This window comes from Myodes glareolus, chromosome 19, assembly GCF_982192425.1.
Source record: "Myodes glareolus chromosome 19, mMyoGla1.1, whole genome shotgun sequence".
NCBI lineage: Eukaryota > Metazoa > Chordata > Mammalia > Rodentia > Cricetidae > Myodes > Myodes glareolus.
In genome coordinates this window covers 30,028,469-30,052,131 of record NC_142044.1, presented here as the reverse complement: position 1 = coordinate 30,052,131, position 23,663 = coordinate 30,028,469, and the positions used below count along the sequence as shown (strand labels likewise).

Sequence of the window (23,663 nt, the reverse complement as noted above, 5' to 3'; positions counted from 1 at the left end):
AATCTCTATTGCTTGGAGAGTCATTTGGCCTAGCCCTGACCCACCCTTCAAAGGGACATTTTTCATGCCTGGTACTGGGGTTCTCATTAATTTGTGGTTCTTGTGATTAGCATTGTCGGCCCAAAGACTTAACTTCCTTCAGTGTGTGTGTGTGTGTGTGTGTGTGTGTGTGTGTGTGTTTGTGTATGTGCATGTGCGTGCCCGTGTGTGCATGCACGTGTGAGAGCATATTCTTATATAATTTAGGTAAATATAAAATGATATGATTCCTTGAGGTGACCAAACAATTGTGGTGTGGTTTATATCCTCGTCCCTCCGTCTTCTGTATCATAGACCTCCTTTCTTCTTCCCTGGTGGAGTACACCACATCATTCTGTTTCCCATTTTGTATCACCTGCACCCTGTTATTTCCCTCCTAAACACTGCTCTATTCCTTTTATAATTTTCTGGTTTCTATGACTTCTCCCTGTTATAGACTCACTCCCGTCTGTGGATTTGGAGTTAGGGACAGAGGATGATAGAACATGCAGCGTTTGTCTTTCTGGCTCTGGATTGCATCGCTCAGAATAAACTTTAGGGGGCAGAAAGATTATAAAAAGCCGGAATACTAGGAAATCTGTGGTGAAACAATCTCCCCTAGAGTGACTGCAAACGTTGCTAATATCAATGGACATGATAGCATAGAGCACGGAAATTTTCCCAGGACCCCACCTCTAGACAAAGAACTACAGGAAACTATTTCTCCTAGGAGGAGAATTATCCTCTCCTAGGAATGAGACCCCCTGCTGGTCATCCAATGCAGAGTGGTCGGTTCTGAACCAGACACATGTGAACAACAAAAATTGGCCCAGTAAGTTATATATTTGTGCGTACAAATGTGTGTGTGCTGAGGATAGGAAACTGGGAGAGGCTGAAGGGAAGAAGTGGGAAGAAATGATTTATTCTACTTCAACTAAAAACATAATTTTTAATTGAGATTCCTCCTCACTGATGACGTTACCTTGATATAAAACTATCCAGCACATTCTTGGAAAGCAAAATGTTACTAGCACTTTGGCAAACAGTTTGTCCGTGTATTATGAAGCTTAAGCATATTACCATGTGCCATAGAAATTGGAGTCCTAGTATTTACTCAGGGGATTTGAAAACTTATGTCCACACAAAAGGCCACATTTAAAGGATTGCAGAAGTTTGATTCATGATCCACAAAAACAAACAAACAAAACACTGGAAACAAACCGTAAGTTCTCTATCAGGTAAATGAATGTGCAGAACATATCATACAGCCTCTTTTTGCTAATGTCCCTGCTTAAGGTTTCTGTTAAATATGTCTTCAATAGGGCCAGTGAAAAATGGTTCAGCCAGTGGAGGCGCTTCTGGCAAGGCTGAAGACCTGAGTTCAATCCTTGGGACCCACAAGGAGAGAACTGATTTCCATAGGTCAATGGCATACACATTTTGACACACACACACTTGTGCACACACACAGAGAGAGACATATGCTTATATAAATAATACACAAATAAATATAAGTATAAATGCAGTTTTGAAACTCCTTACTAAATCCAATGCTAGTTCAAAGTAAGAAGTTATTTAGCAGTTGAAGTGTCTGATAGTTAATATTGATTGTCAACTTTCTGGGATTGAGATTAATAAAGCATACCTCCGAATGCATCTGTGGGGTTATTTCCCCATATTGTTAGATCATTGGAGTTCTGATTTACTTCCTGACTGCCCATGTATGAAGCTGATATTGAGGTCAAGGTATCAATGGTTATTTGATTTATCTGTTTTGAATTGTTCTCACAAACAAACAAACAAAACAAAATATAACCAGACTCACAGGACATCTTATACCCAACACAAATGCCTTTACCAGACCTAGAAAATGATGATGGAAACAGCGGCATAAGAGGTATAAACAAATGGCTGGAGAGAAGCGGTTAAAAAGCTGGAAAACGGCTCAATGGTTAAGATACCCTTGCAAAGGACTGGAGTTCATCCCCAGCAGCCACATCAGATGGCTCCAACTGCCTGTACCTCCAGCTACGGGGGATTCAATGCCCCCTTCTGACCTCTGAGGGAATGCACACCCATGTGAGCTTCTCAAGCTGGAATTGGGAAACCCAGTCATAGTGATTCATTGTGAAGCTTGTCATAGCTCAGGAAAGGCCAAGACAAATGTTAAAATGTAATGAGTAGATAGGTATGAATAGTCTACTTAAAACTTAGGTTTAGATAATGAAAAATAAAAGTCTTATTTCTGTGGGGGGGCAGAAGGTAAGAGTTGGAACTGTAGCAAAATTTGTAACTTCTCTTTATCATATGACTGCCTTAGGTGAGTCAAAGGAAAGACATAGGATGAAGAAAGTTGTTTTCAGTAAATGTTGCCTATGAAGTAGTATATAGTAGCATACATGGCCCCGCGTGCGAGCGCATTCACACACACACACACACACACACACACAAACACATACACACACACACACAATAAATCAGTGAGCAATTCAACTGAGAAAATAAGATCAGCAAGGAAAACATGATCCGTGGTCAATGAACATAAGAATGTGATCAATATTATCAGTTACCAGGGAAATGCAAATTAAACTCATTGACCAGAATGGCTAAATTTTAAATAACTGAAAATATCAACAATATATAATGTTGAAATTCCTTATTCTACTAGTGGGTTTATAAACTGATGAAATTTTTTATTTTTTGAGATTATAATACAATTGCATCATTTTCCCCCCCTTGCCTCCTGCCAAACCCTCCCATGTTCCCCTCTACCCCATTGTCTTTCAAATTAGTGGCATCTTCTCTTTATTGCTTCATAACACACCTGCACAATGTATATACAATATAAATAAAACCTTCTCTGTCTGTATAATGTCAATTGCATGTATGTCCTCAGGGATCATCATTCTGTATTAGATAACTAGGGAAGACTATGTCTTCTGCTCTCCACATTCCACAGTGGTCTGTAGGAATGCTTTTTGGAAAACCTACAGGCAAGATCTGCTGAAGCTCCATATACCCTTACTCACATACCCAATGCTTAAAGGGATTATGCCTAAGTCTGTACTCAGTTACGCTCGTGTATATAAGTACAAAGACTCATAGCAGCAGACCTGGGAGCAGGCTAAGGCATGTGAGCCAGAGTGTAAAGTGCAAGGAAGTTCTCACTCTCAAGGTCGTGGAAGTTCTGACCTTAAATTCTGCACAGCATCGAAAGTGAGTTCCTCAAATCTTGCAGACTTTCTTTACAAAAGTATCTGAGATTTAACCCCACATGCATGATTTGGGCCAGGACTGACTACTGCAGAATTTTGAAGCCGCACTTGCCTGCCTCTAAACAGGACATAAACTTAGGTGGCATTTATGCTTGTCTTGAGCTTGGTTCTCCCTGAACTCACAGTCATCATTAGCTTTTCTCTAGCCCCAGAATTCTCCCCATATCCAGCATCTCTTCTCTTTTACGGCTTTTTGTAAGAATACCATTTAGTGAGTCACTTACATAAAAATCCCCACCTCAAGTTCTGATTCTAAGAAACAGCCCACAAAAAGTTCCCAAGGTGAAAGTGTGAGAGAGGACTGGGTTTGTCTCTAATGAACAGGGAAGGGGAAGCTGAGGACAGACTGAAAGGGACTTATGGGATTCCACAGTTTCTCTGTTTCTGAATTTTGGTAGATGATATGTAATTTGGTGATGTGGGATTCCCCTCTGTATGCAGTGAATACCATCAGTAAATAAAAAAAAACTGCCTTGGCTTGTTGATAGGGCAGAACTTAGGTAGGCAGGGAAAAATAAACTGAATGCTGGGAGAAAGGAGGCAGAGTCAGAGAGAAGCCATGGAGCTGCCGCCGGAAACAGATGCACTGAAACTTTGCTGGTAGGCCACGACCTCATGGTGATGCACAGATTAATGGAGATGATTTAAATTAAGATCTAAGAGTTAGCAAATAAGAAGCTAGAGCTAATAGTCCAAGCAGTGATTTAAATAATATAGTTTCTGTGTGGTCATATCAGGACTGAGCAGCCAGGAACCAACAAGCAGCCTCCTATAACAATTCGGCACTGAATTCAGATAATATTCAGACTCAATGAAGAAAAAACTACCAGAAAAGATTTGGTAAAACAGGCTCTTACTAGGTATTCTATAGGGACCACTTTGATGGCTTCCTCCTCACCACAGTACCCTGCTTGCATCGGGCAGGGGGCAGGACCCTTAATGTTTTTTGTTGGAGCTCTTATCTTTTTTCACTGATAATCCAATGTTTATACCTCAGTTGGTAAATTCATCTTTCCCAGTTACAATCAAATTGCAAATTAAATGAAGTTTAGAGACCATAGATTTGTGCTCAGGAGGGATTCTTCAAATAATGGCACTCTGTAAAAGAAAAAAATAGTTAGACAACCAGAAGGACAGAAACATTTGAGCTGCATGGACACTTGTAAAGTCGCATTATTCACGGCTCTGAAGTATTTCTCTCCTTTGAAGTCAGAAATGTCAGGTGTCTAGGAGAGAATGGAAGGAGAATGCTTGACGTTTTTCCATGCCTTTAAATCACTACACTTTGCTTTGGTACTGTGACTAATATCCGTCCCTCCACACTGATGTCACAGCTGAAAGACCATGGCCTTTAGACGTGAATAAAGTATGTTTGCTTCTAGACACAGGTTTTCCTGCTATAAACCTATGGACTTCTTCCACACTGTATAAAAAGTGATCAGTTATGGCTTTTACACACACACACACACACACACACACACACATCACTAGGGTCTTTTATTTGTCCCCCTCCCTCTGTGTCCTCTCCTCCCCTCCTCTGGTTGACTTCTTTCCTCCAAATAATCCCAGCTTCTGCTTTAATGATACATGAATCACATGACTCTGGATTCCCCTGTCTCTAAGTGACTGCCATCAAATCCTACAGGATGATAAAAGGAACTTCCTGGCCCCTCCCTCTGTCCTGAGGAGTCACTGTATCAGTGAAACTCACAACTGTGATGCCTGGCAGCTGTGGGCTTCGTCATGAGGATATGCCTGCCAATCTCTTCATCTGCCTTGCCTTCTGGTTAGGGCTTTTGCTTCCTCCTCCCACTGATTTTGTTTGACTGAAACTGTGTCCAACTTGTCTTCTTTTTGTTCCAATACACATCTTTCCCCTGGATTTTTCAGTTGTCTATCATTGTCCTGGTGAATTCCTGAAGCCCTTCTTGTCTTGGATATGGATCCTATGCTTACACCGAATCTTCTTAACGAGACTACACGGAGGCAGTGCCTACTCCTCTATCCTACCCCGAAGTCAGGAACTTAGGTTTAATAAACGGAGACAGATAATATAAAACAACCCCCATATTGAAAGAAAGATGGTGTCACAGAGTGGCAAGAGTTAAGTCAACAATGACCTCTGCCTTGTAACAGAATGGAGGAAAGCTCTCGGAGACAGATGTAGAGACTTTCATGCAGACCTTTCTACCAAGGAAACATTTGCACTGGTCCCTGAGTAGTGATGAAAACTGGTCTCAGGGAAAGTGTGCAGATGAAGTGAGGAGAACAGCAATGCTCCGGGACCAGCCAGAAGACTAGGTTGATGTAGAGAGACCAGGTGTCTAGAAGCATCCAGTTTCCAATAAGGGATATAGACCAGCACAGAACATTATGATTCTTAGCTGCTATTCAACTGTTTGGGTTTCTACCTAAAATAACAATTGAGTACCATGAGAGTTCCTGATAATGAAGAGTCATGATCTTATTTTAAATATCACTGTACTATATGATATTATAAGGCTATGAGAACAAGGGCATGAGGGCCTACTAGGATTCTTATAGAAAGATGGTATTTGGACTGGGGATGTAGCCTATTGTTTGAGTGCTTCTTTCAGGAGACTCTAGATTCAATCCCTAGTATAACATTATACCACATATTATATAATTGTATATAATATATGTAATATGCCACACATATATACTAACTGACAAGAAAGAAAGAGTAATGACTTAATTACAGAGATGACTAAAAGTAGAGGAATTTGAGCATTAGTTTGGAATAGAATCAGAAATTTGTTGATAAATTAGATTTGGGATCTGAAAAATTAAGTGGACAGTGGTACATGACTTTTACAGTTTTGTCTTAAGTAACAGGATAGATAACATTCTTAAAAGAATGCTCTAAAATAATGTATGCAGCCTGTCTGTAATGCCAGGAGGTGATGCTATTTATCATTGGGGTCATGACTAAGACCAAAGTCAAGGTGACTTAAGCATAATAATATTGCCTCATACACTAGGTGTGGAGGGTCAGGCTGGTCATATACATAATTCATCCACGTCCTCCCCTATTCCTGGTTGTTCCATTTGACGCTGGTATCTTTCTACCTCAAAGGAACAATGAACAATGACTGTGGGCCACCCCAAGTTCAAGTCCTAGAACTGTATCTCAAAGAAAAAAAGAACTCTCTCTCTCTCTCTCTCTCTCTCTCTCTCTCTCTCTCACACACACACACACACACACACACACACACACACACACACTCACAGGTAACAAGTGCTACACACAGTACAATGAGAATGAGAATGCTTCTAGAGTCATGCATCCATCTATATTCTGCAACCAAGGGGGAAGGACACAGTGACTCACTCACCTGGAGCCAGTGGCTCACTCTTACGTCTACAGTATGGAGCACCATGGTTTCTCTCTTCCCTGTTCACATATGTTTATTAAGAGATATATCAGTGTTCCCTCTCTTAAATCTGGGATATTCCTGTGACTTTTTTTAAGGCCAACAGGATGCCATGTGAGTGACGTGTAGTCTAAGCCTTCAGAACTCTTTCATCCTCCATTTCTGTGCTCTGAGCAGTAAACCACCATAGAAAAGAACTTGGACTTGACAGCCAATTATGAGACTACACAAGAAAAAAGCAGGAAGTCTCAGATGTTTATCTTCTTTCTTTAGGTTCAGGATGCTGGAGTGAAGCCATGTTGGATGTTCTGGGGCCAGCCTAAATCCTACAACGGCAACCTCAAAAACAGAGAAACATTCTAACTTCCAGTAGCTAAGCACTAGGTGCTGCAAACAGATTTACTTGAGTCTTGTACCCATCTGTTGTCCAATACCTGCTACCAAAGGAGACATGGTAATTATCCAAGAACTGATTGCAGAATGAAATATAAAAATGAAAATACAGAGTGCCTTAATTTAAAGCAACAAAGCTTACAAGTGTTATAAAATGTATAAATGTGTCCCATCTTTGTCCATGGTCCCCCTCCTTCTCAATTTGTAAGGATTTTAAAATTTGGTATTTCATGTGTCTTTACAGAATATTAAAATTCTAAATTATTGGCTAGGATTTTCATCCTGTCTAAAGTACTTTACTCATTGTTGTGACCAAATAGCTGATAAGACACAACTTTAGCAGGGAAGGATTTGTCTTGGTTCATGGTTTCAGTGACTTCTGTCCACCCAGGCAGGGATGGGTGGCAAAGGAGAGCTGCTCATATCATGACAGTAATGGTAGGACCCAGAGAGAAAAAGACAGGGTTAAAAATTGTAATGAGGTGGTGAGTTTCTGCCTTTTCCACCTTCCATCTTCCTTTAACTTTATTCCATCTGGGCCTCAGCCTATTAGATAGTGGTGCCCACACATAAGGGTGGGTTTTATCCCCTCAATAATTGCCCACATGTCAATTGCCTCTAGGAAGGGTCTCAAAGATACACTCAGAGGAATGTTCTTAGGCAACTCTCAACCCAATCAAATTGATAAGGTTATCCATCATGCCAGACAACAGCCTAGGGAGCTGGAGAACCTGGACCTGCAAATCAATGAATCAAATATAAATTAATGGTTATTACACTAAGCACTTGAGGAGTGGTGCTGGTTATTCATGCCTACCTCATGATAAATAAGAACCCTTTATATTTACCCTTTGCCCTCTTATCTCACACACAGGGTAGGTTCTATCCCCTCAATAATTGCCCACATGTCAATTATCTCTGGGAAGAGTCTCAAAGATGCACTCAGAGGAATGCTCTTAGGCAACTCTCAACCCAATCAAATTGACAAGGTTATCTATCACGCCAGACAAACAGCCTGTGACGCTAGAGAACCTAGACCAGCAGATTAACAAATAAAATATTAATCAATGGTTATTACATTAAGCACTTGAGGTGGGATACTGGTTACTCGTACCTACCTCATGGTAGATAAGAACCCTCTATATTTACTCTTTGACCTCTTATAAGAAGCACCGCCATATGCTGTTATTTGGCTCAGGCTCTGTTTACTGGGTGTGTGGGTAGAAGAGCTTTGTCATAGTTCTTGGGTCTCTGGGTCACTAGAAACTGCATCTAAGGAGTTACTTTTAAAGAACCAAGTGTCAGATATATCATCTGCGGTCCACACTTCGGGCCTCATTAGGCAAGATTTTTAACTTAAAGCCTCAGCTTGACACCAGGATTGGGTGAGATTTTCCGGGTCTGGGCAGAGGAAACTAGGGACACTTTGCTTATGCATACATAAGGAATGCGAGTGTTCCTAGTCAGGGGGTAAGGTGTAGGAGACTGCCTATGGAGAGGTTTACTAATATTTCCCCCTTTCCATTGTCTATGCACAATGTTTCTCCTATTGGGAAGAGAAGCCAATGTCCTCTCTTACTGAATCGTCCTCTCTTACTGTTCAGTGTGATGCATTTGCTTATCATAATGTGGCAATAGTGACAAGGTCCCACTCTGGTGATGGGGTCAAGAGACCTTACAGCATACTTTTTTATTGTCTTCGAGGCATCCTGCACCTCCCAGCCCCAGAGACTCCTCACTGGAGTATATCCACATACCCACAGCAGAAGAGAGAAACTGGATTCAGACAGACACCAATAATGAAATGGAATAATTGTCTTAAGCTATAAACTTTTGGGATTATCTGATATCCAATCATTGATTAAGAAAATGTAACTAATGAAGGTAGAGTCTAATTGACAGCCTCAATGTAAACACATGGAATCAAGAAAGGAATGAATAAACATAAAGAAATGAAATAGAAGTGTTCATCACTACACTATCTCTTGGCTGTCCTGTGTGCTCCTGGGAAGTTCTTCCCATAAATATCAAATATTCCTTTCTTTGCAAAGGGAACGACCCTTTATATTAGCAGAATGGACCCATTTCCTACTCACAGAGTCAATGAGAAAATGCTCTGGTTCCCTCCCTCGGTTCACACCTGCATTTCCTGGCTGGACTCCTCAGTTCTTCTAGGGAGTGCTTCCCATGGTTTAGTAATTTACAGAATTCATAATGAACTCATTGTGACACACAATAGACCATAGTGAGAAGACACGGGCAAAGGACAAAGCTGAGGTGCTTCCTCCTTCGAGCGGAGAGAAAAGGAACGACTTGGGAGCACGCCTTTCCTGGGGGCAGGACCCTTGTTCTCAGTTGTCTTCCTAGGTCAGGGAGTTTCTTCCTCAGTCCACCTGGCCTGGCCATTGTGTGCGTGAAGGACTGCACATTTTCCTTGTTAACCAATTTGAAGGATACCCCGACAGACCCCCCGCTCCCCAGCCATCACTTGGCAATCTGAGTTATCTGAGGATTTGTACAACCAGGGACCAATGTCTGCCCGCGCTAGTTCTTCTTGCATACAAACCAGACACCTCAGGCATCCGTTAGTTGATTTGACTTTTAAAAACCATACTGGCCCACCAGGGTACACACACCCTTGGAGATTTGTTCTTTATTATGGTGTCTCAGAGCTCTGCCCCCTCCTGGAATCCTCAACTCCGCGATTCCCATGAGAGGCGAGGGGTGCCAGTTCAGAAGGGACCGAGATCATCGGGCCTGCCAGCTGGCGCTAACACAGTGCGCACACAAGGAGTTTCTCCGGAAGAAGATGAATGGTCCAGTGGGAATCCAGAGAAAAGCCAGCTGTGGCTCTACACAGAGCCAGGAGCTTTGCTGACGGTGACGGTCTCTGTGTTCCTGCCTGCATTGTGGTTCATTCGTTCTCCATTCAGCTATATGCAATTGTAATAGAGCAGAGGCCTCTGTGTAACTCATGCTTATAATTTTGGTTTCTGGTTTGTTTGTTTTTTTTCTGAATCAAGTTCTCACTATGTAGTTCCAACCCAGGCTGGGCTTAAACTCATAGAGATCCACCTGCCTCTGCCTCCCAAGTGCTGGAATTAAAGATGTCTGCCACCAAGCCTGACTTTAGCTTCTTTCTTCAGGCAGGCTTTTACTAAGCTAAGTGAACTAGATCCTGTAGACACCCTCTGCCCAGCTGTCTTCTCACCTCTAATCCTCTAACAGATACTTAGAAGCTGCTTTTGCTAAAAACTCATTGATTCCTCACTTGGTCTCATAAATTAACTAAACACTATGAATGCCTGGAGTTTCTGACTTGTGATTCCGGCTTAACTTCACGTAGGCCTGATTATCACTGAGGAGGGCCCTGTCTACCTTATCCTTATTCAAGGCTGAAGGAACAAAAACAAGTCATTAACTTAAACCCCAGTCACCTTGGAGTCCAGGAACAGCCAATCCTTCAGGATAGGCCGTCCACAAAATGAGAACAATTATCTATGATGAGAAGTCTATGCCCCAGAGATCATCTTGTAGGAACCAGGTTAGTCCCCTTGGGCGATGGCATCCGCATCCGTTTACAAATTAACAATTTATCCATTCACCTAGAGAGCCCAGAGCTGAGCCACTGATAGGAATGACTACATCTTTGCTAGCACTGCTTAATTACATACATCCCTTGATCTCTGTTCCAATTCATGCCCTATTTAAATCTATAGGTCATCTCACACTCCATGATGAGCCCAGGCCACTAGATCCCTTTCCTGGCCTCACTTCCCAGCACAGTGATTACACTTAGCATATTGGTGTGCATGTTCAAATCCAGCTTGTTGAGGTTGCCAGGGCTGGGGGGATTGCTCTGAAACTCCTGTTCCATCCGACTGTATTTGGAGATGAGTGGACCCTCTCCAGACTTACGCTCCAAAGACAACTGCTGCCTGTGGTTATTTCCAGAGCCAGGGATTTTCCTGGTGGAATCCATCTTCTCTTCTCAGAACCTGGAACAAATTCCAAAGTCAACAGTGATGTCAGCTCCCTGGGGTAGCCACAGTGAGGTCAGCACAGCCAGCCTCGCCCTTCCTCAGTGGGGCTTCCAACTTGAAAGGCCCCGATAAACGCTGTGGCTAGGAACTACTTTGTTCTTAGAAATATTGTCCCCTGTGTATTTTTTTAACAGTGTATGTTTGCTGGAAATGTGGAATATAACCATTCATGACGGGTGTTAGGTCACCAGAATCTGAGAGTATCTTTTTGGACATGTCAATAAGTTTCTGATGAGAGTGACCTGAAAACTAACAAAGTTTCTAACCAGAAAGGAGGGAGACAAGATCCTAGGCATGGGGTGAGGAGTCTTTGACCATTTCCTGGGTTTCCCCAGCTTCTCTCCATTGTTCTTTTTGTGACCAGGGCTGTCTCTCTATGCACTGAGGACGTGCTATACTTTATTGTTCATCTCCAGCAGCAGAAAGGAGCTACCTCCAACCCAAGCCTCACAGCCTTCTGCAACGAAGGGCTCAGAAGATTCGAGTACAAAGCAGGAAGAGGGCACAGAGGCAACTTGGTGCATCAGGCTTACTTTGTGTGAGTTCCCTCAGTTTTGATGGACAGTGTATAGAATGACAATTATCCTTGGTAGTTCTTAACCTTTAGAGACCATTACCAACCAGTGCCTTACATAGATATTATAGCTATGGGGGGTATATTAATCCTTATGCTTCTTGTTTTCACTCTTTGGTTCAATGTTTCCCCTCAATTAAAGGGAAGTATTTTCCAGATTGATTACCAGAGGGGTGGCTGTTTAGTCAGAAAAAAGGTAACGAAGAAGAGCAAAGAGGAACTGTACCAGTCAGAGAGACAAGGAAAGCCGTGAATGAGGAACAGGGAAGGGGAAGAGGGGGCAGTGCTTACAGAAGATGCTTCAGGGTTAGGCATAAGAGAGACAGGCAGACTCTGAAGGAAAGAGGACTCAAAGCAAAAGGACTGTGAGAGGCTGATGGACGTGCATTGCAAAGGGAGGTCTGCGCAGGTTTCAAGAGACAGGAGAGAAACCTGATAACATTTGGCGGCTGTACCGATTTTCTTAAACTGACCTTACACAGTAACCTGACCACACTGGGATGCCAGTTAGACTCAATTTACAACACAATTTATGGATACTCTCTATTTTCTGTAGAAAATGAGATCTTAAAATGTAAAATTTAATTACAATTAATTATGGTTAAGGAGAGGTCTTTTATGTCGGAGCCGTCAATATTCATTCAATTTGAGTGGTGGAGAAGAAAAAACACAATCTTGACATAATTTATTGGAAGATTTGCTTATTTATTTATTCTACTGAAAATAGATTCGTCTCTCATACATCCCAAGCACAGTTTCCCCTCCCTCTACTCCTCTGACCCCTCCTGCTATCTCCCCTAGCTCACACCACTGCCCATCCATCTCTCTCCAGAAAAGAGCAGGTATCCAAGAGACAACAACCCAACACAACCAAACAAAATACAGTAAGACAAAATAAAGGCCCTCACAGAAGCTGGACAAGGCAACCCAACAGGAGGAAAAGAGTCCCAGAAGCAGGCAAAAGAGTCAAAGAAACACCCCCTGCACTGTTGGATGTCCCACAAAACACAAAGCTAATAGCCATAACATACATACAGAGGACCTGATGCACACCCATGCAAGCCCTATGCTTGCTGCATAGTCTCTGTGAGGCTATATGTACCCTGTGTAGTTGATTCAGTGGGCTGTATTCCCTTGTATTCCCCTCTGATTCCTACAGTCTTTCTTCCCCTTATTCTGTTGGGTTACTAGAGCTTCAAGGGGAGGCACCAGATGAGACCTCCTGTTTAGACTATCTCTCTCTGCATAATGTCCAACTGTGAGTCTCCACATCTGCTCCCATCTGCTGCCAGAGGAAGCCTCTCTGATTGTTGTGCTGTGGTTTCTGTCCTGTCCAGTTCCCACAATCGTTAAGTCCCAAAGAAATCACACAGAGGCCTACATTAACTATAAACTGATTGGCCCATTAATTAGCTTAGGCTTCTTATTAACTCTTAAAACTTATATTGTCCATTATTCTAGTATATGTTATGCACATGGCTTGGTACCTTTTTCAGCAAGGCAACCACACCTTGCTTCTTCTGTGTCTGGGCTGGGACTCTGTCCTCTTCCCAGAATTCTTCTGTTCTCATTGACCTGCCTCTACGTCCTATCTGGTTGTCCCACCTATACTTCCTGCCTGGCTACTGGCCAATCAGTGTTTATTTAAAATGTAATTGACAGAATACAGACCACTGTCCCACACCATCTGAGGATGACTGGACAAGGCACTGATCTATGAGAATAGCAGGCCATCATTAGGAATCATTTCAGTGATTTCTTCTTTACAATTGTGTTTGGTTCTACCCTAGGTCTCTGGGTTATCCAGTCTTTTTCCTGGCCAACAAGGCAGTGTCAGGCATGGGCTCCATCTCATGGAGTGGGCCTCAAGCTAAATCTGAAATTGCTTGGCCAGTTCCCCCAAGTTATGTACCTCCATTGCTCCAGAATAATGGAGGTCAAAGCAGAACAGATTGCAGGTCAAAGGAGTTGTAGCTAGGTTGATGTCCAGGTTTCTCTTTCCATAGCTTACAGAGTACCTTCTCGCACCGAAGAGACTAGAATATAGGGATGAAGGATACATGCAGGTACCTACTCAGTCTCTCTCTATGTTCAATGTGCTGTGTGAATGCTGTTCTTGGCAATGGGGACTCCCACTACAAGACATAGACTTTTTTGAGGTTTTTTTTTTTGAGACAGGGTTTCTTTATATAACAGTTCTCTATATAGTTTGCTTTGTAGACCCAGCTGGCCTCAAACTCACAGAGACCCACTTGTCTCTACCTCCTTAGTGCTGGGATTAAAAACATCACCACAGTCCAGCAACGTAAGTGTTTAAGGTCTTCATTATAATCAAATTCTTCCCAAGTACCGTTGAAGATGAAGGGTATGACTGGGAAGAACCTTATCCAATCAGACATTTTGTGAGTGATTGAGCCAGGGTTCAAATCTCGATCTGTGACTGTGGTTCTAACATTATTCCAAATACATGAAGGCAAGTGTCCTGAACCGGGATAGGAAGAGTGCTGATTCCAGGTCAGGAACTGCTATTCCTTCTGTGTACAGTTTCATTTGTAACTCTATGGACTATGATGGTGCACATCACACATTCCATGCTGGGAGATAAACAAATGGCTGTTCATTGAATCTATGAATGAGAAAGTGAATAAGACATAGAACCCAGAGAGCAAATGGAGAAACAGACAACGTGAAGCAAAAGAAAAGAGAGGTAGAAAGAGGGAACGATGGTAGGGAGAGCTGGGCCTCAGGAGGAATCAAAGATGAGAGGGTCAGAAGAAAGGAAGAGGGGAGAAAGACACAGGCAGGGAGACATCTGAAGACGGCAAAGCAGGGGAATCGGCAGAAAGCTTCAGGAAGCAGTGTGAAGGGAGGGAGTCGAGGAAAAGTTCTAGCCAATGGGAAAACAAGTGACAAGAACAGTGGTCCCTTTCTGCAGCCAGGGCAATCAGCTTAGTCTGGCTTCAGTTCTTCCGCCCAGGTTCCTGTCTGAGCTCCTGTCTAACTTCCTTCAGTGTTGGACTCCAGTGTGAAAATGTAAATACCGTTTTCTCCCCAACTTGCTTTGGCCATGGTGTCTCATCACAGCAATAATAAACCTAACTAGGACCCAGGTCTTCTGTGTATTTATTAGGGCTCTGGTTTTGTATTTTTATGGGATTCCTGTGTGTGTGAAGACCTGTGTCTCTGCATCTATAAGCATTTCTTGTGCTTTTTTTTTGTCTTTTTTTCATCTTTGGTTGTTTTGTTCTATTCTGATTTGGGTGTTTCTGTTTTATCATATTTTACTTTTATTCCCCAAATGACTGCCTGTTTTCTAAGGAGAGACATTAAGGTCATCAATTCTGAAGGAATGGGAGGTGAGGAGAAACTAAGAGAAATTGGGGGACGGGGAACCATAGCCAGAAAATATTGTATGAAGAAAAATTGTTTTAGAAAGAAGGAAGATAAAGGAAAGATGGGGTTCCTCAGACAAGAGGAAACAAAGTTGGAAGAAGGATGAGTCACACTTAGAAGACTCTGTTGCAGACTTCTTTCCAGAAAGCATCCAAGGCCCACAATCCTTTATGTTTTTAGTGAGAATTCTTCAGGACCTTGCCCCCTGCTCATGGGTCCTACCTCATCCCACAGAAGTGGGCTCCCTCTAAATGAGTAAATGACCCCTTTTCACTCTTGTATTTTTATCCTGTGGGATAACACAATATGATCTCACAATTCCAGGCCCTTGATCTTAGATGTCCTGACTTCCAAACCTGTGATGAGACCAACTCCCAAGCCCTATAAATCAGCCAGCCTGCCTGTCAGGGACACAAAGCAAGGGGCCACAGCAAATGGGTGGCCACAGTAACTCTACAGTCTTCTTGACCTGATTCTCTACAGTTACTACTAAGAGTTCCTGGCTCTGAATCTAGTATTCCCCCCTTCCATATGCTGCATGAAGTCAGGTGAGTTTCCCTCTCAGAACTTTAGACATGACGTAGGGCTGATTGGATGATTGCCAGTATCAAACGGGAGGTCATAGCCTGAAGTGCTGTGCAAAGCGTGAACTGATAGGCATGTGCACAGCACTGTCGATGTGGAGCTTGGGGTTGGGAATGCAAACGCCTCATTGGATGGAAACATTTCAGTGGCTATTGTCATAGAGACTCTATGAAAACTTTGGGAGGGGGAGTGGGAGGTGTCACACTTGCGAGGGAGACCCCTGTGTTATTGGGAACATTCTTGTTCTTATAAATGGGGTCAGCGATATAGAGCACATTGCCCATTGGAACGGAGAGTCCCCAAAGTAGAACTCATGGGTCTTAGTAGCATGCGCTACAGCTCTTCCTTTACCCCTCATTTCTACAGGGCTGTGGCCTGAGTCTGGATGTCCCCAAGGGCCCACGCATTAAAGGCTTAATCTCTGGCTTGCCACTAAAGAGAAGTAGTTAAATGCTTCAGAACTGGGGCCTACTGGGCGTCCTTCGTGGCCTTAAGAAGAATTGTGGGATTTCAATCTTATTTTATCTTCTGCATTCTGGTACTTTGTTCCACCCCCACTTCAGTCACAATGAGAGACTTCTTCACAGACTCATAGAGATCGACGACTGATCCTGGACTGACGTTTCTGAAACCATGAGCTCAAATGAACTTTTTCTCTTTGTAAGCTGATTTTAGCAAGTATTTACTTCAGTCACAGGAAGACGGCTAGCACCTGTACATTTTCCTCTTGACCCACATAAATCTCAATGCCAAACAAGGATTTATATGGATGGACCAACAGCCTTTACTATCTGTCAATGCAAGTTTCACCCAAAACAAGATCTTTAGGTCTACTTGTTTCCTGAATTTTTAATCTGTCAGTGATTGCACTTTCACTAACAAGGTTCAAGTAGGTACTCATCCAAGGTTAGGAGGGGGCAGGCAGGGATAACAATAAAACACAGCAGAAGGGCCCATTTCAGTGTGGCAAGATACACGTGTATATAAACACATGAAAATACATCACTTTGTCCATCATAGGGTAGTGGTGGTGACCTGTCTCATAACTGGTGTTCAAGTCAACGCGTTTATTCAGCACATTCTTGTCAAAGCATACCAAAAACTGGGTAGCTAGCCTGGCACAGATACTCATTTCTTCATTCAGAAGCAGGCCTTTAGTATGCCTTCTCTGACCCCAGTGCTAAGAGTCCACTACACACAGTTTCATTCAGTCTTCCAAGTACTACTGAGAAAGTGAGAGCCATCCTCACCCTTGTATCGGAAAACTGAGGGCCACATGGGTAAACACAGCATCCAAAGTCCCTGACTTAAGAGTCAAACCCAGACCATCAATTACTGATTCTCTGCTTTATTTGATTCCTGCTCTGTGCAGAAAGTCAAATGGCTGCCGCTCTGTAAGTTCTAGGGACTGAAACATGCCCAATTGTTGATACTCTTACCCTATGGTCTCACACTCCCAGAGAAACCTATATGAAATCAAAATGTAATTGTCAGTATTGTTGACTTTCCCAGGGTCTGTAAGTTCCTTGTAAGCCAGAGAGCAGGCCTAATCAGCTTCCTATCTAAGTACCTATTCCCTGACAGTCATTAGAAAAGCACAAGTTAATAATTAAATACAGAGATTAGATTTGATACAACCAGTCAAAAGTACTAAACATATTAAGATCTAGGCTTTAGCCACAGGAAACTAGAAAAGAGTGACCCAGGACCTCCTGAATGATTAACATCTTTTGTAATTTCATTGTATAAACTTAATATAAATTAATTAATAATATGATAATAGTAGAATTATTTTATCATGCTATTTTATGTCCATTTGGATGTATACACACTTTGTCTTACACTTAGAATCCATCCCAAGGTATCTCTGTGTGCTAAAATCTACAGCAATGCCTTTGACACAGCTCATGGGGGCTCTGTCAAGTCTGAGACACATCTCCCATGTTGTGAGGGGTATGCCGAAGGAAAGAAATAATAATTATGCTTGGAAACAAAGGAAGGCCGCATATCTTATTAATAGCCTAGATAAGTTGTGTATACCATTGCAGTTCCGTTGATAACGATTCATCAAACTTTGTTACCAACATCTTAAAAAACTGATGTGAGTCATGGAGAGCTATTTTGCACAAGATTTGTCACCTTGATCAGAAGGGGAAATGAATTACTAAATATAAATGCCATTCTGCCGTGATTCATTGCTCCTTCAAGCTGACAGATGTCATAAAGAGATGCAGTCTTTTCTCTCTTTCTAAAAAATGCAGCAAAGGGCTAGCTCCTTCATCTCTTATCAGCTGAGGAGGGATCAGAGGCTTGCCTGAGACTGAAGCACAGGGAATCACTGTATCATCTCTACTTTCTGACAATGTTCACACTGGGAAAGCGGCCATAATCTGCATGCATGGTTTCCAAGAAAATGACAGCTCCCAAATGTCATTATCCTCACCTTAGGATGCTATGAGTGGCTGTTTCCTTCCCACAACACACAGCAACAATTACATTAGAGAACTGGAGTCTATTACAACCTCTCTCCACCACAGTGCACTTCCTACATAATCACAGCATATAGAGATTATCCTCTATTTACCTAAGTGTTTTGATTGTCTTTCTGCAAGTCTCAAGGTAACCCTCAAGGCCTCTTGGATGAGAGATGCTGAGGTATGAATGTGTAGCTCAAAAAGTGCTGTGCACTTAGTCAGAAAATCAAGAGCTTATTAGTTCTTGATGTGTGCATCCTGGCAAACAGTGAGCAGAATCCATTGAGAAACTTCCTGCTCCAAGGGAGATATATCCCCAGGAGTCTTTGGTGACAAAGACACTTGTAACTAGATATTTATGACATGTGCATTATAATCCAGCATCATGTATAAAGATTTAGATTTTCTACTTAATAATAGCCCAGTTAGACACTAAACTATTGCAAGACTCTGGGGTGTGTACATGTGTTCATGCGTGTGTAGTGCATGTACATGTGCTTGTGTGTGTGTTCTATGTATTTCATTCATAGTATTTTTCCTGAAAGATTTTTTTCACCTTGTTCATTCAACACAATAGAACTCAGCATGTCCTAGTTAATATTATTGATGTGAATAAAATATGCAAATAATTTTGCATGGTTCTATTGCTGTTTCCTTAGAAAACAATAAAAAATAGTTTGTATAAATGACACCAAAACTTCTGTAAGGACCTTTCCCTCCAGTTCAAACTTCCTTCGATGTACGTGTTTTCTCAGTCACAAAGTTTCATCATGAGAAATTGGAGCACCAGATCCATAAAGATATTAGCTGGGGAACAAACCCTTAACGGCTTTCCATTGGCCAGGTTCTGTATGTTAACCCCTTAGTCTCTGGGACATAACTCTCCCAGGTGGATTTATAACTCTGGCATCCTTTTCCTTCTCTTGCCTTCATCTTCTCTACTTGCCCCCAGGGGGTCCTTTATCCATCACAATGATTCTGCCAAATCTCTTGCTAGGTGATAAAATGGTGTCTTTTGTTACTTGACCACTGGCATGCTGCTGAGACCCATACCTGTATCTCCTGACTAACTTCTTTAGTGTCATTCCCCCTTTATACACTGGTGTGGGAAGTCCTTCTGTATATGTGTTGCTTTTATTGGTTAATAAATGAAGCTGCTGTTGGCCAATGGCTTAGCAGAGTAAAGCCAGGTGGAAAATCCAAACAGATGTAGAGAGAGAGTAAGCGGAGTCGTAGAGAAGCCATGTAACCGCCATAGGAGACAGATGCCTCTGCAAGTAAGCCACAACCTTGTGGTGATACATAGATAATGGAGATGGGCTAGTTTAGGATCTAAAAGCAACCTAGAAATATGCTTAAGCTATTGGTCGAACAATGTTGCAAATGATATAGTTTCTGTGTGATTATTTTGGGTCCAAGTGGCCAGGAACGAACGAACAGCCTCCAACAATAGACACCTTCTGCCAGGCTGCTCTAACTGAACTTCTCATGTACTTCTCTTTCTTTCCCTCACCTCTAACATTGTTATCCAATGCAGGTGACCTGAAAGCCACCTGTATGCATTTCTTACCTTCACCTGCCATGTCCTCACCTGTCAGTCACATAATCCCACCCAGTCCCTAAGTGTTTCTTTAATTTATTGTAGTTCATCATTTCTCTTACAAAAACCCAAAATGAGTATCTTTACCTCCTAACCGACCTCTTTATATCATCCTTCCATCTACCATCCAGTCTCTCATCCATTCTCTATTCTAAAACCACAGTGATCATGACCAATCAGGCAAGCATGATTGAGTCACCATTCCTACTTTAAGCCTCGGGGTAGCTCTCATGGTCTGTGGCCACATTCCCTCTTTTTGTGCTGCCAAAAGCCCAGAATGAAGCTGCCAGGGGCTGACACTCTTGATGACAGATGGCTGTGGAAGATGCCACTGGCTAGCAACTTCCCCTCTCACCAAGCCTTGACTAAAGTGGCATAGCAAGAGCCTGTTTAATTTTTTTAGCCTTGTTATTTCCAAACTTCCCCAGTCCAGTGCTTCAGTTCCAGTGTCTCAGAAACCTCTGTCCTGTGCATTAAATTCGTTTCTGGCAGGATTTTTTTTAGTGGTCTCCAGGAGTCATGCTTATCTTCTGTCTCTCAGCTTACATTATATCAATTCCTGCTCAACACTGTATGCCAAGAGAAGGTTCACCAGGAACAGAAAGTCTGCTTTCCTATCCACTGGCCTGGTCCCCAAACCATCAGCTGTCACTGTGAGAACCTGACCATTCTATAAGAGCCAGACAGAGTGAGTGGAGAAGGGTGGTGTTGGAAGCAAACATGGAGGTCGAACTGGAATGGCTATTGAGGGCAACTTACTAGAATATTCCAGTTTCTCATTTTTTACCATATTAATAAATCCTACCTCCTGGATTTGTTGTGAAAATTGAACTGTTGTTGTGGGGCTACACATGTGTGTGTGTGTGTGTGTGTGTATATGCATGTATATATGTATGAATCAATTTGAGCATCTGTTATCTTATCAATATGCCTGCATATACTCAGGTAATGTCACAAACTCAATAGGTAGACCTCCAGAAGAAGGAAAAATCCCCTTAACCCCTTTAGGGGTTATGGGTCCCTTGGCTACGTGTAACATAAAAGTCATTATGCAGATTAGTAAGAGGAAAGTACATGTTTCATTAATTTTTATATACATGTGTGCATGAGTAACACATTGATAGCCTCAGAGGTACCAAGATGTATTAGTGTCTCACTGAGGAAAGAGTTCAAGGACTTCTTGACCTAGCTTGACCAAGAGTGTTTCCATGTTTGAATTCTCTTCTTCTGTATGTTTTCCATCTGTCTGTAGCTTATAGTTTCTAGCCCATCTGTACTCTGTTTTATGTACGAATCTGAATCTATGCCTACCTGAATGCTGTCTTGGGAACATTTCCCTAAAAGGGCTCTGCTCTCTTTTATTGACCAACACAAAAAGCATCACATGGGGGAAGGAATGAGGGATGTTTTACAGAAATCTTTAACTGGATTTGAGAGGGGATAAAACTTTACTGACTTCAGTGGACCCTAACTGACCCAGATAACAAACTACACTGCAAACATCACTACAAAAGAGACTATATTACACTGCTTTAAACATTTATGAATATCTGTTTTATAAGGTCATTTTGACCTATTTGCTGTTTACAGAAATTATTAAACATATACACAAGTATATTCACATCGCTTTCTTGGTCAGGTGTTCCCTGGGTCAGAGGTATACAAGAGGTACACATCTTCAGAATACAGCTGTAGATTAGGTTAAGTTGTAAAAGCTCACCACTTGGGAAATCCAAGACAGGTAAGACTGGTTGTTGCATTGTTCTCTTAAAGGCTGGCTTACACACACAGGCTAAGTAGACAATAGGATATCAGTCTTGGGTTTTAAGTGACTCAACGTGTGTTGCTAACTCAACTGTGAGGTCCAGCAAAAGTTCCAGTCCCTTTGAAAGTAAGAGATATTTTCATAGTAATTGTTTGTCCAGGCATGTGTATCTCCAAAGAACAGTGAACTCTGAAGAAATAGCTAGATGATGTAATGCTTTCTTGACAAAGACTGATGGATGAAATGACATGACAGAAAGGCCTGTGGAGTGAGATTGTAAATTTTAAAGGAACATGGGAGAAGTAGATCAGAGGTTAAAAAGCACTGACTGATTTGGAGGACCAGAGTTAGGTTCCTAGCATCCGTGTCAGGAAGCTTATAACCACCTGCAACTCACGCTCCGAAGGATCTCTCTGGTCTTCTTGGGCACCTGAACAATGTGGTTTGAAAGAAAATGGCTTCCAAAAGAAGTAGTACTATTAGGAGGTGTGAATTTGTTGGAGGAAGTGTATCAGTGTGGGGTTGAGCTTTGAGGTCTTCTGTGCTCAATCTAAACCCAGTGTAGAAGACAGGTCACCTCCTGTTGCCTGTGGATCTAGACATAGAACTCTCAGATGCTTCTTAGCACCATGTATGCCTTCATGTCCCCATGTCCCACCATGATGATAATAGACTAAACTGCTGAATTGTTAGAAAGCCCCTATTATATGTTTTCCTTCCTAAGAGTTGCCGTGATCATGGTGTCTCTTGACAGCAATAGAAACCCTAACTAAGACATGTGGTATACATACTACCGATAAATAAAATTTTAAAATGAAATTCTAAAGCATCATTAAGAGATTACAGGATATGAAACTGCTCGTAGTTAAGGCTGAAATGGAGAATTTATTTATTCAGGTTCGTCACGGACCTAATTATCACTCTCTGGGGATGGAAGATGAATTTTTGGTCATGGAATAGGGAAAACAAAATCTCTTACACAGAAGCCTTGACTGTCATTCTTGCGAAGGAGGAACAGACAGAATGCATTCTTCTTCCAGAGATACACTTCACTGTGTGATTTATAGCTTGAAATAATCAACAAGACAGCTTGCTGTACTTTAAGATGGTACATCCTTAACTCTTTTAAAAGAGACGGGGAATGTAAATTTAAAATAAACACAGCCTGCCTGGAAGCCTTACCTACTGATGTTTGCATCTTCCTACCCCTAGGAACATAATCCCTAATGAGACTGCAAGAGCCCAGTTTCTATTGTGCTCATCTTCCTCTCTAGAACTCCCTAAGAAGACCCCTTTTGCAGTCCTAGATCCTGCTCAGTTGTCTCAAGACACCGCTGCCCTTAAGCACAAAGGCTTCTCCTGGGATAAGCTATACTGACCCTCCCTACCCCATCCAATTACACAACTTTGAGAGCTTATGGTAGGAGTCACTGGACTCCATAATCTCAACCTGCTACCTTCATCAGTGTGTGAAATTGACCTGGTTTCAGTCTATGGTCATCCATGAGGTAAATTCAGCTTTAAAATAAGTCATCTAACTACTACCCGCCAGGCCGTTCCCCAAATCAATGTTTTAAAGGTACAGAACATGTAAGCAGATGACCTTAAAGTCATATTAGGGTTTAATTTCTTGATTAAAACCTAGCGTTGAAATAATATAGAAACAATCTGCAATGAGAGACTTGGAGGGGAGAGCAAAGGAGATGAAGATGCGGAGAGAAGAGGAGAGGAAAAGATTGTGTGTCATACTAATGGAAAATACTGTATGCTGCATTTAGTAATGTTTTATTTATCTTTCCATGCATGTGTATTGGTATGTTACATAAATTATATTTTTATTGCAGGTTACAGGACAAGTAAACAGTCCTTAAACAAAATTGTTTGAGTCTCACTGAAAAATTATTCATCTCTCTGTCTTCTTCCTAATACTTCGGGCTATTTTTTATTTTATTTTGAGGTATTCTTTTTCTTCTCTTCTCTTCTCTTCTCTTCTCTTTTCTTCTTTCTTTCTTTCTTTCATTCATTCCTTTTTCTTTCTTTCTTTCTTTTACCTTCCTTTCTACTTTTTGGAGCAGGGTCTCTATAGCTTCAGCCGACCTAGAACTCACTGCATAGTTAAGAACAGCCTTGAACTCACAGAAGTCTCAC

The 23,663-nt window shown here is 42.0% G+C and overlaps 1 long non-coding RNA gene across 5 annotated transcripts in view; it reads right to left on the bottom strand.

Moving 5' to 3' along the window:
• Window positions 1-9,666: 9,666 nt before the first annotated feature.
• The window catches only part of LOC125415221 (uncharacterized), an 80,583-nt gene continuing 66,586 nt past the window's right edge, over window positions 9,667-23,663 (bottom strand). For all 5 annotated transcript variants that reach the window (XR_014997984.2, XR_014997983.2, XR_014997981.2 and 2 more), the window contains one exon: window positions 9,667-11,079. This is a non-coding gene — a long non-coding RNA (uncharacterized LOC125415221). The remainder of the gene's footprint in view (window positions 11,080-23,663) is intronic.